Genomic DNA, 14,723 nt, shown 5'->3' on the forward strand with positions numbered 1-14,723 from the left:
CTTGCCTGAGAGATTGATGAATCTAAGTCTGTTAGTTGGGTTATTGTATCTGTCCCAGAAGTTTTTACAGTCCTAATAGTTTTCTCTACCTTTGTGACCTTTTTCTTTTGCTTTCGAACTTTGCCTTTTCCCGTAGCAATTTCTTCAGTAGGTGATAGTTTATCAACCTCAGTAACCTCTGTTATGACTTCTGTTGTTTTGACGGTTAATTCTTTGTCATGGTCATCTTGTAGAACTGATGGCTGATCTTCAGGGGTGATGACTTCCTGTTCTGAACTTTTCACATCTTCCTCAAGAACTTCTGCAGAATCAAGTTTGGATTCTTCTGTTGTAGCACCCACAGGATGTGTTGTTAATATGACAGTCTCTTCAACATGCTCGGTTACTGATTTTTCTGATGGCTTTCCTAAAAGAGGCTCTAATTGCAACACACTGCTTTCAACCTTCTCTGTGACCGAAATTGCTTGTGAAACAACATTTTCTATCTCCTCCACTTTGCTGGGGACTGTATCTTGAATGCTTTTTAGTTGCATTTTAAGGCTTGAGTCAGGTTCTTCTTGTAAAGTTTCTTCCTTATTTTTGACTGATACACTTTCTTGTGCAGCCTGTGTTGTATCTAAATCACGTTGTGATCTTCCTGTATCCTCAGTCAAAAGAACTGTGTCAATTTTGGTGGTTATAATGTCAGTGGTCACCTGCTCAGTTTTTGTGATGGCGTCTACTTCTTGTGATTTTATCGTAGAATCAATTCTTGAGTCCTCTTCAGTTGTGCCAAATAATGGGAATTTGGGGAGCTTGAACGATGGCAGTTTCCATTCTGGTGACTCTGTTTCTGTTTGTACTTTCTCTTCTACCTCTGATGGTGCAACATCAGCTTCGATCTGTGTTCTTCCCTCACTGTCTTCAAGTCCGACTTCTGTGGTTTCAGGCTCTTTCCTTTCATCTTGTATTGTTACTGTTTGGATGGTTAGTTCCTCGTGTGTTTGAACATCCTCGGTTTCTTTAGCAGTTTCACTGGGTTGCGGTGTAGAAGTTTCTGACTTAACTTCTGTTCCACTAGAGAGCGGAATTTTGAAAGTGGATAGTGTCCACCCAAAGGACTGTTGACTATCTTCTGTGGTAGTAATTTTTACTTCTTTCCTAGATCCCTCTACTACAGGCAATGATTTTTCTATTGTCTCTTCTGTTTTGACAGATATGTCCAGTTGGCCAACATCTGTATCTGGTGTGGAGAGGTCTGTGTCCTCTTGATAGACAGATACTATTGTTTCAGTGTCCGGAGACATGTCTTTGATTTGACTTTCTAGAGCCTCACTCTTGGCCTGAGAGATTGATGAATCTAAGTCTGTTAGTTGGGTCATTGTATCTGTCCCAGAAGTTTTTACAGTCCTAATAGTTTTCTCTACCTTTGTGACCTTTTTCTTTTGCTTTCGAACTTTGCCTTTTCCCGTAGCAATTTCTTCAGTAGGTGATAGTTTATCAACCTCAGTAACCTCTGTTATGACTTCTGTTGTTTCGACGGTTAATTCTTTGTCATGGTCATCTTGTAGAACTGATGGCTGATCTTCAGGGGTGATGACTTCCTGTTCTGAACTTTTCACATCTTCCTCAAGAACTTCTGCAGAATCAAGTTTGGATTCTTCTGTTGTAGCACCCACAGGATGTGTTGTTAATATGACAGTCTCTTCAACATGCTCGGTTACTGTTTTTTCTGATGGCTTTCCTGAAAGAGGCTCTAATTGCAACACACTCCTTTCAACCTTCTCTGTGACCGAAATTGCTTGTGAAACAACATTTTCTATCTCCTCCACTTTGCTGGGGACTGTATCTTGAATGCTTTTTAGTTGCATTTTAAGGCTTGAATCAGGTTCTTCTTGTAAAGTTTCTTCCTTATTTTTGACTGATACACTTTCTTGTGCAGCCTGTGTTGTATCTAAATCACGTTGTGATCTTCCTGTATCCTCAGTCAAAAGAACTGTGTCAATTTTGGTGGTTATAATGTCAGTGGTCACCTGCTCAGTTTTTGTGATGGCGTCTACTTCTTGTGATTTTATCGTAGAATCAATTCTTGAGTCCTCTTCAGTTGTGCCAAATAATGGGAATTTGGGGAGCTTGAACGATGGCAGTTTCCATCCTGATGACTCTGTTTCTGTTTGTACTTTCTCTTCTACCTCTGATGGTGCAACATCAGCTTCGATCTGTGTTCTTCCCTCACTGTCTTCAAGTCCGACTTCTGTGGTTTCAGACTCTTTCCTTTCATCTTGTATTGTTACTGTTTGGGTGGTTAGTTCCTCGTGTGTTTGAACATCCTCGGTTTCTTTAGCAGTTTCACTGGGTTGCGGTGTAGAAGTTTCTGATTTAACTTCTGTTCCACTAAAGAGCGGAATTTTGAAAGTGGATAGTGTCCCACCCAAAGGACTGTTGACTATCTTCTGTGGTAGTAATTTTTACTTCTTTCCTAGATCCCTCTACTACAGGCAATGATTTTTCTATTGTCTCTTCTGTTTTGACAGATATGTCCAGTTGGTCAACATCTGTATCTGGTGTGGAGAGGTCTGTGTCCTCTTGATAGACAGATACTATTGTTTCAGTGTCCAGAGACATGTCTTTGATTTGACTTTCTAGAGCCTCACTCTTGGCCTGAGAGATTGATGAATCTAAGTCTGTTAGTTGGGTTATTGTATCTGTCCCAGAAGTTTTTACAGTCCTAATAGTTTTCTCTACCTTTGTGACCTTTTTCTTTTGCTTTCGAACTTTGCCTTTTCCCGTAGCAATTTCTTCAGTAGGTGATAGTTTATCAACCTCAGTAACCTCTGTTATGACTTCTGTTGTTTTGACGCTTAATTCTTTGTCATGGTCATCTTGTAGAACTGATGGCTGATCTTCAGGGGTGATGACTTCCTGTTCTGAACTTTTCACATCTTCCTCAAGAATTTCTGCAGAATCAAGTTTGGATTCTTCTGTTGTAGCACCCACAGGATGTGTTGTTAATATGACAGTCTCTTCAACATGCTCGGTTACTGATTTTTCTGATGGTTTTCCTAAAAGAGGCTCTAATTGCAACACACTGCTTTCAACCTTCTCTGTGACCGAAATTGCTTGTGAAACAACATTTTCTATCTCCTCCACTTTGCTGGGGACTGTATCTTGAATGCTTTTTAGTTGCATTTTAAGGCTTGAGTCAGGTTCTTCTTGTAAAGTTTCTTCCTTATTTTTGACTGATACACTTTCTTGTGCAGCCTGTGTTGTATCTAAATCACGTCGTGATCTTCCTGTATCCTCAGTCAAAAGAACTGTGTCAATTTTGGTGGTTATAATGTCAGTGGTCACCTGCTCAGTTTTTGTGATGGCGTCTACTTCTTGTGATTTTATCGTAGAATCAATTCTTGAGTCCTCTTCAGTTGTGCCAAATAATGGGAATTTGGGGAGCTTGAACGATGGCAGTTTCCATTCTGGTGACTCTGTTTCTGTTTGTACTTTCTCTTCTACCTCTGATGGTGCAACATCAGCTTCGATCTGTGTTCTTCCCTCACTGTCTTCAAGTCCGACTTCTGTGGTTTCAGGCTCTTTCCTTTCATCTTGTATTGTTACTGTTTGGATGGTTAGTTCCTCGTGTGTTTGAACATCCTCGGTTTCTTTAGCAGTTTCACTGGGTTGCGGTGTAGAAGTTTCTGACTTAACTTCTGTTCCACTAGAGAGCGGAATTTTGAAAGTGGATAGTGTCCACCCAAAGGACTGTTGACTATCTTCTGTGGTAGTAATTTTTACTTCTTTCCTAGATCCCTCTACTACAGGCAATGATTTTTCTATTGTCTCTTCTGTTTTGACAGATATGTCCAGTTGGCCAACATCTGTATCTGGTGTGGAGAGGTCTGTGTCCTCTTGATAGACAGATACTATTGTTTCAGTGTCCGGAGACATGTCTTTGATTTGACTTTCTAGAGCCTCACTCTTGGCCTGAGAGATTGATGAATCTAAGTCTGTTAGTTGGGTCATTGTATCTGTCCCAGAAGTTTTTACAGTCCTAATAGTTTTCTCTACCTTTGTGACCTTTTTCTTTTGCTTTCGAACTTTGCCTTTTCCCGTAGCAATTTCTTCAGTAGGTGATAGTTTATCAACCTCAGTAACCTCTGTTATGACTTCTGTTGTTTCGACGGTTAATTCTTTGTCATGGTCATCTTGTAGAACTGATGGCTGATCTTCAGGGGTGATGACTTCCTGTTCTGAACTTTTCACATCTTCCTCAAGAACTTCTGCAGAATCAAGTTTGGATTCTTCTGTTGTAGCACCCACAGGATGTGTTGTTAATATGACAGTCTCTTCAACATGCTCGGTTACTGATTTTTCTGATGGCTTTCCTAAAAGAGGCTCTAATTGCAACACACTGCTTTCAACCTTCTCTGTGACCGAAATTGCTTGTGAAACAACATTTTCTATCTCCTCCACTTTGCTGGGGACTGTATCTTGAATGCTTTTTAGTTGCATTTTAAGGCTTGAATCAGGTTCTTCTTGTAAAGTTTCTTCCTTATTTTTGACTGATACACTTTCTTGTGCAGCCTGTGTTGTATCTAAATCACGTTGTGATCTTCCTGTATCCTCAGTCAAAAGAACTGTGTCAATTTTGGTGGTTATAATGTCAGTGGTCACCTGCTCAGTTTTTGTGATGGCGTCTACTTCTTGTGATTTTATCGTAGAATCAATTCTTGAGTCCTCTTCAGTTGTGCCAAATAATGGGAATTTGGGGAGCTTGAACGATGGCAGTTTCCATCCTGGTGACTTTGTTTCTGTTTGTACTTTCTCTTCTACCTCTGATGGTGCAACATCAGCTTCGATCTGTGTTCTTCCCTCACTGTCTTCAAGTCCGACTTCTGTGGTTTCAGGCTCTTTCCTTTCATCTTGTATTGTTACTGTTTGGATGGTTAGTTCCTCGTGTGTTTGAACATCCTCGGTTTCTTTAGCAGTTTCACTGGGTTGCGGTGTAGAAGTTTCTGATTTAACTTCTGTTCCACTAAAGAGCGGAATTTTGAAAGTGGATAGTGTCCACCCAAAGGACTGTTGACTATCTTCTGTGGTAGTAATTTTTACTTCTTTCCTAGATCCCTCTACTACAGGCAATGATTTTTCTATTGTCTCTTCTGTTTTGACAGATATGTCCAGTTGGTCAACATCTGTATCTGGTGTGGAGAGGTCTGTGTCCTCTTGATAGACAGATACTATTGTTTCAGTGTCCAGAGACATGTCTTTGATTTGACTTTCTAGAGCCTCACTCTTGGCCTGAGAGATTGATGAATCTAAGTCTGTTAGTTGGGTTATTGTATCTGTCCCAGAAGTTTTTACAGTCCTAATAGTTTTCTCTACCTTTGTGACCTTTTTCTTTTGCTTTCGAACTTTGCCTTTTCCCGTAGCAATTTCTTCAGTAGGTGATAGTTTATCAACCTCAGTAACCTCTGTTATGACTTCTGTTGTTTTGACGCTTAATTCTTTGTCATGGTCATCTTGTAGAACTGATGGCTGATCTTCAGGGGTGATGACTTCCTGTTCTGAACTTTTCACATCTTCCTCAAGAATTTCTGCAGAATCAAGTTTGGATTCTTCTGTTGTAGCACCCACAGGATGTGTTGTTAATATGACAGTCTCTTCAACATGCTCGGTTACTGATTTTTCTGATGGTTTTCCTAAAAGAGGCTCTAATTGCAACACACTGCTTTCAACCTTCTCTGTGACCGAAATTGCTTGTGAAACAACATTTTCTATCTCCTCCACTTTGCTGGGGACTGTATCTTGAATGCTTTTTAGTTGCATTTTAAGGCTTGAGTCAGGTTCTTCTTGTAAAGTTTCTTCCTTATTTTTGACTGATACACTTTCTTGTGCAGCCTGTGTTGTATCTAAATCACGTCGTGATCTTCCTGTATCCTCAGTCAAAAGAACTGTGTCAATTTTGGTGGTTATAATGTCAGTGGTCACCTGCTCAGTTTTTGTGATGGCGTCTACTTCTTGTGATTTTATCGTAGAATCAATTCTTGAGTCCTCTTCAGTTGTGCCAAATAATGGGAATTTGGGGAGCTTGAACGATGGCAGTTTCCATTCTGGTGACTCTGTTTCTGTTTGTACTTTCTCTTCTACCTCTGATGGTGCAACATCAGCTTCGATCTGTGTTCTTCCCTCACTGTCTTCAAGTCCGACTTCTGTGGTTTCAGGCTCTTTCCTTTCATCTTGTATTGTTACTGTTTGGATGGTTAGTTCCTCGTGTGTTTGAACATCCTCGGTTTCTTTAGCAGTTTCACTGGGTTGCGGTGTAGAAGTTTCTGACTTAACTTCTGTTCCACTAGAGAGCGGAATTTTGAAAGTGGATAGTGTCCACCCAAAGGACTGTTGACTATCTTCTGTGGTAGTAATTTTTACTTCTTTCCTAGATCCCTCTACTACAGGCAATGATTTTTCTATTGTCTCTTCTGTTTTGACAGATATGTCCAGTTGGCCAACATCTGTATCTGGTGTGGAGAGGTCTGTGTCCTCTTGATAGACAGATACTATTGTTTCAGTGTCCGGAGACATGTCTTTGATTTGACTTTCTAGAGCCTCACTCTTGGCCTGAGAGATTGATGAATCTAAGTCTGTTAGTTGGGTTATTGTATCTGTCCCAGAAGTTTTTACAGTCCTAATAGTTTTCTCTACCTTTGTGACCTTTTTCTTTTGCTTTCGAACTTTGCCTTTTCCCGTAGCAATTTCTTCAGTAGGTGATAGTTTATCAACCTCAGTAACCTCTGTTATGACTTCTGTTGTTTCGACGGTTAATTCTTTGTCATGGTCATCTTGTAGAACTGATGGCTGATCTTCAGGGGTGATGACTTCCTGTTCTGAACTTTTCACATCTTCCTCAAGAACTTCTGCAGAATCAAGTTTGGATTCTTCTGTTGTAGCACCCACAGGATGTGTTGTTAATATGACAGTCTCTTCAACATGCTCGGTTACTGATTTTTCTGATGGCTTTCCTAAAAGAGGCTCTAATTGCAACACACTGCTTTCAACCTTCTCTGTGACCGAAATTGCTTGTGAAACAACATTTTCTATCTCCTCCACTTTGCTGGGGACTGTATCTTGAATGCTTTTTAGTTGCATTTTAAGGCTTGAATCAGGTTCTTCTTGTAAAGTTTCTTCCTTATTTTTGACTGATACACTTTCTTGTGCAGCCTGTGTTGTATCTAAATCACGTTGTGATCTTCCTGTATCCTCAGTCAAAAGAACTGTGTCAATTTTGGTGGTTATAATGTCAGTGGTCACCTGCTCAGTTTTTGTGATGGCGTCTACTTCTTGTGATTTTATCGTAGAATCAATTCTTGAGTCCTCTTCAGTTGTGCCAAATAATGGAATTTGGGGAGCTTGAACGATGGCAGTTTCCATCCTGGTGACTCTGTTTCTGTTTGTACTTTCTCTTCTACCTCTGATGGTGCAACATCAGCTTCGATCTGTGTTCTTCCCTCACTGTCTTCAAGTCCGACTTCTGTGGTTTCAGGCTCTTTCCTTTCATCTTGTATTGTTACTGTTTGGGTGGTTAGTTCCTCGTGTGTTTGAACATCCTCGGTTTCTTTAGCAGTTTCACTGGGTTGCGGTGTAGAAGTTTCTGATTTAACTTCTGTTCCACTAAAGAGCGGAATTTTGAAAGTGGATAGTGTCCACCCAAAGGACTGTTGACTATTTTCTGTGGTAGTAATTTTTACTTCTTTCCTAGATCCCTCTACTACAGGCAATGATTTTTCTATTGTCTCTTCTGTTTTGACAGATATGTCCAGTTGGCCAACATCTGTATCTGGTGTGGAGAGGTCTGTGTCCTCTTGATAGACAGATACTATTGTTTCAGTGTCCGGAGACATGTCTTTGATTTGACTTTCTAGAGCCTCACTCTTGGCCTGAGAGATTGATGAATCTAAGTCTGTTAGTTGGGTTATTGTATCTGTCCCAGAAGTTTTTACAGTCCTAATAGTTTTCTCTACCTTTGTGACCTTTTTCTTTTGCTTTCGAACTTTGCCTTTTCCCGTAGCAATTTCTTCAGTAGGTGATAGTTTATCAACCTCAGTAACCTCTGTTATGACTTCTGTTGTTTTGACGCTTAATTCTTTGTCATGGTCATCTTGTAGAACTGATGGCTGATCTTCAGGGGTGATGACTTCCTGTTCTGAACTTTTCACATCTTCCTCAAGAATTTCTGCAGAATCAAGTTTGGATTCTTCTGTTGTAGCACCCACAGGATGTGTTGTTAATATGACAGTCACTTCAACATGCTCGGTTACTGATTTTTCTGATGGTTTTCCTAAAAGAGGCTCTAATTGCAACACACTGCTTTCAACCTTCTCTGTGACCGAAATTGCTTGTGAAACAACATTTTCTATCTCCTCCACTTTGCTGGGGACTGTATCTTGAATGCTTTTTAGTTGCATTGTAAGGCTTGAGTCAGGTTCTTCTTGTAAAGTTTCTTCCTTATTTTTGACTGATACACTTTCTTGTGCAGCCTGTGTTGTATCTAAATCACGTTGTGATCTTCCTGTATCCTCAGTCAAAAGAACTGTGTCAATTTTGGTGGTTATAATGTCAGTGGTCACCTGCTCAGTTTTTGTGATGGCGTCTACTTCTTGTGATTTTATCGTAGAATCAATTCTTGAGTCCTCTTCAGTTGTGCCAAATAATGGGAATTTGGGGAGCTTGAACGATGGCAGTTTCCATCCTGGTGACTCTGTTTCTGTATGTACTTTCTCTTCTACCTCTGATGGTGCAACATCAGCTTCGATCTGTGTTCTTCCCTCACTGTCTTCAAGTCCGACTTCTGTGGTTTCAGGCTCTTTCCTTTCATCTTGTATTGTTACTGTTTGGATGGTTAGTTCCTCGTGTGTTTGAACATCCTCGGTTTCTTTAGCAGTTTCACTGGGTTGCAGTGTAGAAGTTTCTGATTTAACTTCTGTTCCACTAAAGAGCGGAATTTTGAAAGTGGGTAGTGTCCACCCAAAGGACTGTTGACTATCTTCTGTGGTAGTAATTTTTACTTCTTTCCTAGATCCCTCTACTACAGGCAATGATTTTTCTATTGTCTCTTCTGTTTTGACAGATATGTCCAGTTGGCCAACATCTGTATCTGGTGTGGAGAGGTCTGTGTCCTCTTGATAGACAGATACTATTGTTTCAGTGTCCGGAGACATGTCTTTGATTTGACTTTCTAGAGCCTCACTCTTGGCCTGAGAGATTGATGAATCTAAGTCTGTTAGTTGGGTTATTGTATCTGTCCCAGAAGTTTTTACAGTCCTAATAGTTTTCTCTACCTTTGTGACCTTTTTCTTTTGCTTTCGAACTTTGCCTTTTCCCGTAGCAATTTCTTCAGTAGGTGATAGTTTATCAACCTCAGTAACCTCTGTTATGACTTCTGTTGTTTCGACGGTTAATTCTTTGTCATGGTCATCTTGTAGAACTGATGGCTGATCTTCAGGGGTGATGACTTCCTGTTCTGAACTTTTCACATCTTCCTCAAGAACTTCTGCAGAATCAAGTTTGGATTCTTCTGTTGTAGCACCCACAGGATGTGTTGTTAATATGACAGTCTCTTCAACATGCTCGGTTACTGATTTTTCTGATGGCTTTCCTAAAAGAGGCTCTAATTGCAACACACTGCTTTCAACCTTCTCTGTGACCGAAATTGCTTGTGAAACAACATTTTCTATCTCCTCCACTTTGCTGGGGACTGTATCTTGAATGCTTTTTAGTTGCATTTTAAGGCTTGAATCAGGTTCTTCTTGTAAAGTTTCTTCCTTATTTTTGACTGATACACTTTCTTGTGCAGCCTGTGTTGTATCTAAATCACGTTGTGATCTTCCTGTATCCTCAGTCAAAAGAACTGTGTCAATTTTGGTGGTTATAATGTCAGTGGTCACCTGCTCAGTTTTTGTGATGGCGTCTACTTCTTGTGATTTTATCGTAGAATCAATTCTTGAGTCCTCTTCAGTTGTGCCAAATAATGGGAATTTGGGGAGCTTGAACGATGGCAGTTTCCATCCTGGTGACTCTGTTTCTGTTTGTACTTTCTCTTCTACCTCTGATGGTGCAACATCAGCTTCGATCTGTGTTCTTCCCTCACTGTCTTCAAGTCCGACTTCTGTGATTTCAGGCTCTTTCCTTTCATCTTGTATTGTTACTGTTTGGATGGTTAGTTCCTCGTGTGTTTGAACATCCTCGGTTTCTTTAGCAGTTTCACTGGGTTGCGGTGTAGAAGTTTCTGATTTAACTTCTGTTCCACTAAAGAGCGGAATTTTGAAAGTGGATAGTGTCCACCCAAAGGACTGTTGACTATCTTCTGTGGTAGTAATTTTTACTTCTTTCCTAGATCCCTCTACTACAGGCAATGATTTTTCTATTGTCTCTTCTGTTTTGACAGATATGTCCAGTTGGCCAACATCTGTATCTGGTGTGGAGAGGTCTGTGTCCTCTTGATAGACAGATACTATTGTTTCAGTGTCCGGAGACATGTCTTTGATTTGACTTTCTAGAGCCTCACTCTTGGCCTGAGAGATTGATGAATCTAAGTCTGTTAGTTGGGTTATTGTATCTGTCCCAGAAGTTTTTACAGTCCTAATAGTTTTCTCTACCTTTGTGACCTTTTTCTTTTGCTTTCGAACTTTGCCTTTTCCCGTAGCAATTTCTTCAGTAGGTGATAGTTTATCAACCTCAGTAACCTCTGTTATGACTTCTGTTGTTTTGACGCTTAATTCTTTGTCATGGTCATCTTGTAGAACTGATGGCTGATCTTCAGGGGTGATGACTTCCTGTTCTGAACTTTTCACATCTTCCTCAAGAATTTCTGCAGAATCAAGTTTGGATTCTTCTGTTGTAGCACCCACAGGATGTGTTGTTAATATGACAGTCACTTCAACATGCTCGGTTACTGATTTTTCTGATGGTTTTCCTAAAAGAGGCTCTAATTGCAACACACTGCTTTCAACCTTCTCTGTGACCGAAATTGCTTGTGAAACAACATTTTCTATCTCCTCCACTTTGCTGGGGACTGTATCTTGAATGCTTTTTAGTTGCATTGTAAGGCTTGAGTCAGGTTCTTCTTGTAAAGTTTCTTCCTTATTTTTGACTGATACACTTTCTTGTGCAGCCTGTGTTGTATCTAAATCACGTTGTGATCTTCCTGTATCCTCAGTCAAAAGAACTGTGTCAATTTTGGTGGTTATAATGTCAGTGGTCACCTGCTCAGTTTTTGTGATGGCGTCTACTTCTTGTGATTTTATCGTAGAATCAATTCTTGAGTCCTCTTCAGTTGTGCCAAATAATGGGAATTTGGGGAGCTTGAACGATGGCAGTTTCCATCCTGGTGACTCTGTTTCTGTTTGTACTTTCTCTTCTACCTCTGATGGTGCAACATCAGCTTCGATCTGTGTTCTTCCCTCACTGTCTTCAAGTCCGACTTCTGTGGTTTCAGGCTCTTTCCTTTCATCTTGTATTGTTACTGTTTGGATGGTTAGTTCCTCGTGTGTTTGAACATCCTCGGTTTCTTTAGCAGTTTCACTGGGTTGCGGTGTAGAAGTTTCTGATTTAACTTCTGTTCCACTAAAGAGCGGAATTTTGAAAGTGGATAGTGTCCACCCAAAGGACTGTTGACTATCTTCTGTGGTAGTAATTTTTACTTCTTTCCTAGATCCCTCTACTACAGGCAATGATTTTTCTATTGTCTCTTCTGTTTTGACAGATATGTCCAGTTGGCCAACATCTGTATCTGGTGTGGAGAGGTCTGTGTCCTCTTGATAGACAGATACTATTGTTTCAGTGTCCAGAGACATGTCTTTGATTTGACTTTCTAGAGCCTCACTCTTGGCCTGAGAGATTGATGAATCTAAGTCTGTTAGTTGGGTTATTGTATCTGTCCCAGAAGTTTTTACAGTCCTAATAGTTTTCTCTACCTTTGTGACCTTTTTCTTTTGCTTTCGAACTTTGCCTTTTCCCGTAGCAATTTCTTCAGTAGGTGATAGTTTATCAACCTCAGTAACCTCTGTTATGACTTCTGTTGTTTTGACGCTTAATTCTTTGTCATGGTCATCTTGTAGAACTGATGGCTGATCTTCAGGGGTGATGACTTCCTGTTCTGAACTTTTCACATCTTCCTCAAGAACTTCTGCAGAATCAAGTTTGGATTCTTCTGTTGTAGCACCCACAGGATGTGTTGTTAATATGACAGTCTCTTCAACATGCTCGGTTACTGATTTTTCTGATGGTTTTCCTAAAAGAGGCTCTAATTGCAACACACTGCTTTCAACCTTCTCTGTGACCGAAATTGCTTGTGAAACAACATTTTCTATCTCCTCCACTTTGCTGGGGACTGTATCTTGAATGCTTTTTAGTTGCATTGTAAGGCTTGAGTCAGGTTCTTCTTGTAAAGTTTCTTCCTTATTTTTGACTGATACACTTTCTTGTGCAGCCTGTGTTGTATCTAAATCACGTTGTGATCTTCCTGTATCCTCAGTCAAAAGAACTGTGTCAATTTTGGTGGTTATAATGTCAGTGGTCACCTGCTCAGTTTTTGTGATGGCGTCTACTTCTTGTGATTTTATCGTAGAATCAATTCTTGAGTCCTCTTCAGTTGTGCCAAATAATGGGAATTTGGGGAGCTTGAACGATGGCAGTTTCCATCCTGGTGACTCTGTTTCTGTTTGTACTTTCTCTTCTACCTCTGATGGTGCAACATCAGCTTCGATCTGTGTTCTTCCCTCACTGTCTTCAAGTCCGACTTCTGTGGTTTCAGGCTCTTTCCTTTCATCTTGTATTGTTACTGTTTGGATGGTTAGTTCCTCGTGTGTTTGAACATCCTCGGTTTCTTTAGCAGTTTCACTGGGTTGCGGTGTAGAAGTTTCTGATTTAACTTCTGTTCCACTAAAGAGCGGAATTTTGAAAGTGGATAGTGTCCACCCAAAGGACTGTTGACTATCTTCTGTGGTAGTAATTTTTACTTCTTTCCTAGATCCCTCTACTACAGGCAATGATTTTTCTATTGTCTCTTCTGTTTTGACAGATATGTCCAGTTGGCCAACATCTGTATCTGGTGTGGAGAGGTCTGTGTCCTCTTGATAGACAGATACTATTGTTTCAGTGTCCGGAGACATGTCTTTGATTTGACTTTCTAGAGCCTCACTCTTGGCCTGAGAGATTGATGAATCTAAGTCTGTTAGTTGGGTTATTGTATCTGTCCCAGAAGTTTTTACAGTCCTAATAGTTTTCTCTACCTTTGTGACCTTTTTCTTTTGCTTTCGAACTTTGCCTTTTCCCGTAGCAATTTCTTCAGTAGGTGATAGTTTATCAACCTCAGTAACCTCTGTTATGACTTCTGTTGTTTTGACGCTTAATTCTTTGTCATGGTCATCTTGTAGAACTGATGGCTGATCTTCAGGGGTGATGACTTCCTGTTCTGAACTTTTCACATCTTCCTCAAGAACTTCTGCAGAATCAAGTTTGGATTCTTCTGTTGTAGCACCCACAGGATGTGTTGTTAATATGACAGTCTCTTCAACATGCTCGGTTACTGATTTTTCTGATGGTTTTCCTAAAAGGGGCTCTAATTGCAACACACTGCTTTCAACCTTCTCTGTGACCGAAATTGCTTGTGAAACAACATTTTCTATCTCCTCCACTTTGCTGGGGACTGTATCTTGAATGCTTTTTAGTTGCATTTTAAGGCTTGAATCAGGTTCTTCTTGTAAAGTTTCTTCCTTATTTTTGACTGATACACTTTCTTGTGCAGCCTGTGTTGTATCTAAATCACGTTGTGATCTTCCTGTATCCTCAGTCAAAAGAACTGTGTCAATTTTGGTGGTTATAATGTCAGTGGTCACCTGCTCAGTTTTTGTGATGGCGTCTACTTCTTGTGATTTTATCGTAGAATCAATTCTTGAGTCCTCTTCAGTTGTGCCAAATAATGGGAATTTGGGGAGCTTGAACGATGGCAGTTTCCATCCTGGTGACTCTGTTTCTGTTTGTACTTTCTCTTCTACCTCTGATGGTGCAACATCAGCTCTGATCTGTGTTCTTCCCTCACTGTCTTCAAGTCCGACTTCTGTGGTTTCAGGCTCTTTCCTTTTATCTTGTATTGTTACTGTTTGGATGGTTAGTTCCTCGTGTGTTTGAACATACTCGGTTTCTTTAGCAGTTTCACTGGGTTGCGGTGTAGAAGTTTCTGATTTAACTTCTGTTCCACTAAAGAGCGGAATTTTGAAAGTGGATAGTGTCCACCCAAAGGACTGTTGACTATCTTCTGTGGTAGTAATTTTTACTTCTTTCCTAGATCCCTCTACTACAGGCAATGATTTTTCTATTGTCTCTTCTGTTTTGACAGATATGTCCAGTTGGTCAACATCTGTATCTGGTGTGGAGAGGTCTGTGTCCTCTTGATAGACAGATACTATTGTTTCAGTGTCCAGAGACATGTCTTTGATTTGACTTTCTAGAGCCTCACTCTTGGCCTGAGAGATTGATGAATCTAAGTCTGTTAGTTGGGTTATTGTATCTGTCCCAGAAGTTTTTACAGTCCTAATAGTTTTCTCTACCTTTGTGACCTTTTTCTTTTGCTTTCGAACTTTGCCTTTTCCCGTAGCAATTTCTTCAGTAGGTGATAGTTTATCAACCTCAGTAACCTCTGTTATGACTTCTGTTGTTTTGACGCTTAATTCTTTGTCATGGTCATCTTGTAGAAC

This window comes from Bufo bufo, chromosome 11, assembly GCF_905171765.1.
Source record: "Bufo bufo chromosome 11, aBufBuf1.1, whole genome shotgun sequence".
In the NCBI taxonomy this organism is placed as follows: Eukaryota; Metazoa; Chordata; class Amphibia; order Anura; family Bufonidae; genus Bufo; species Bufo bufo.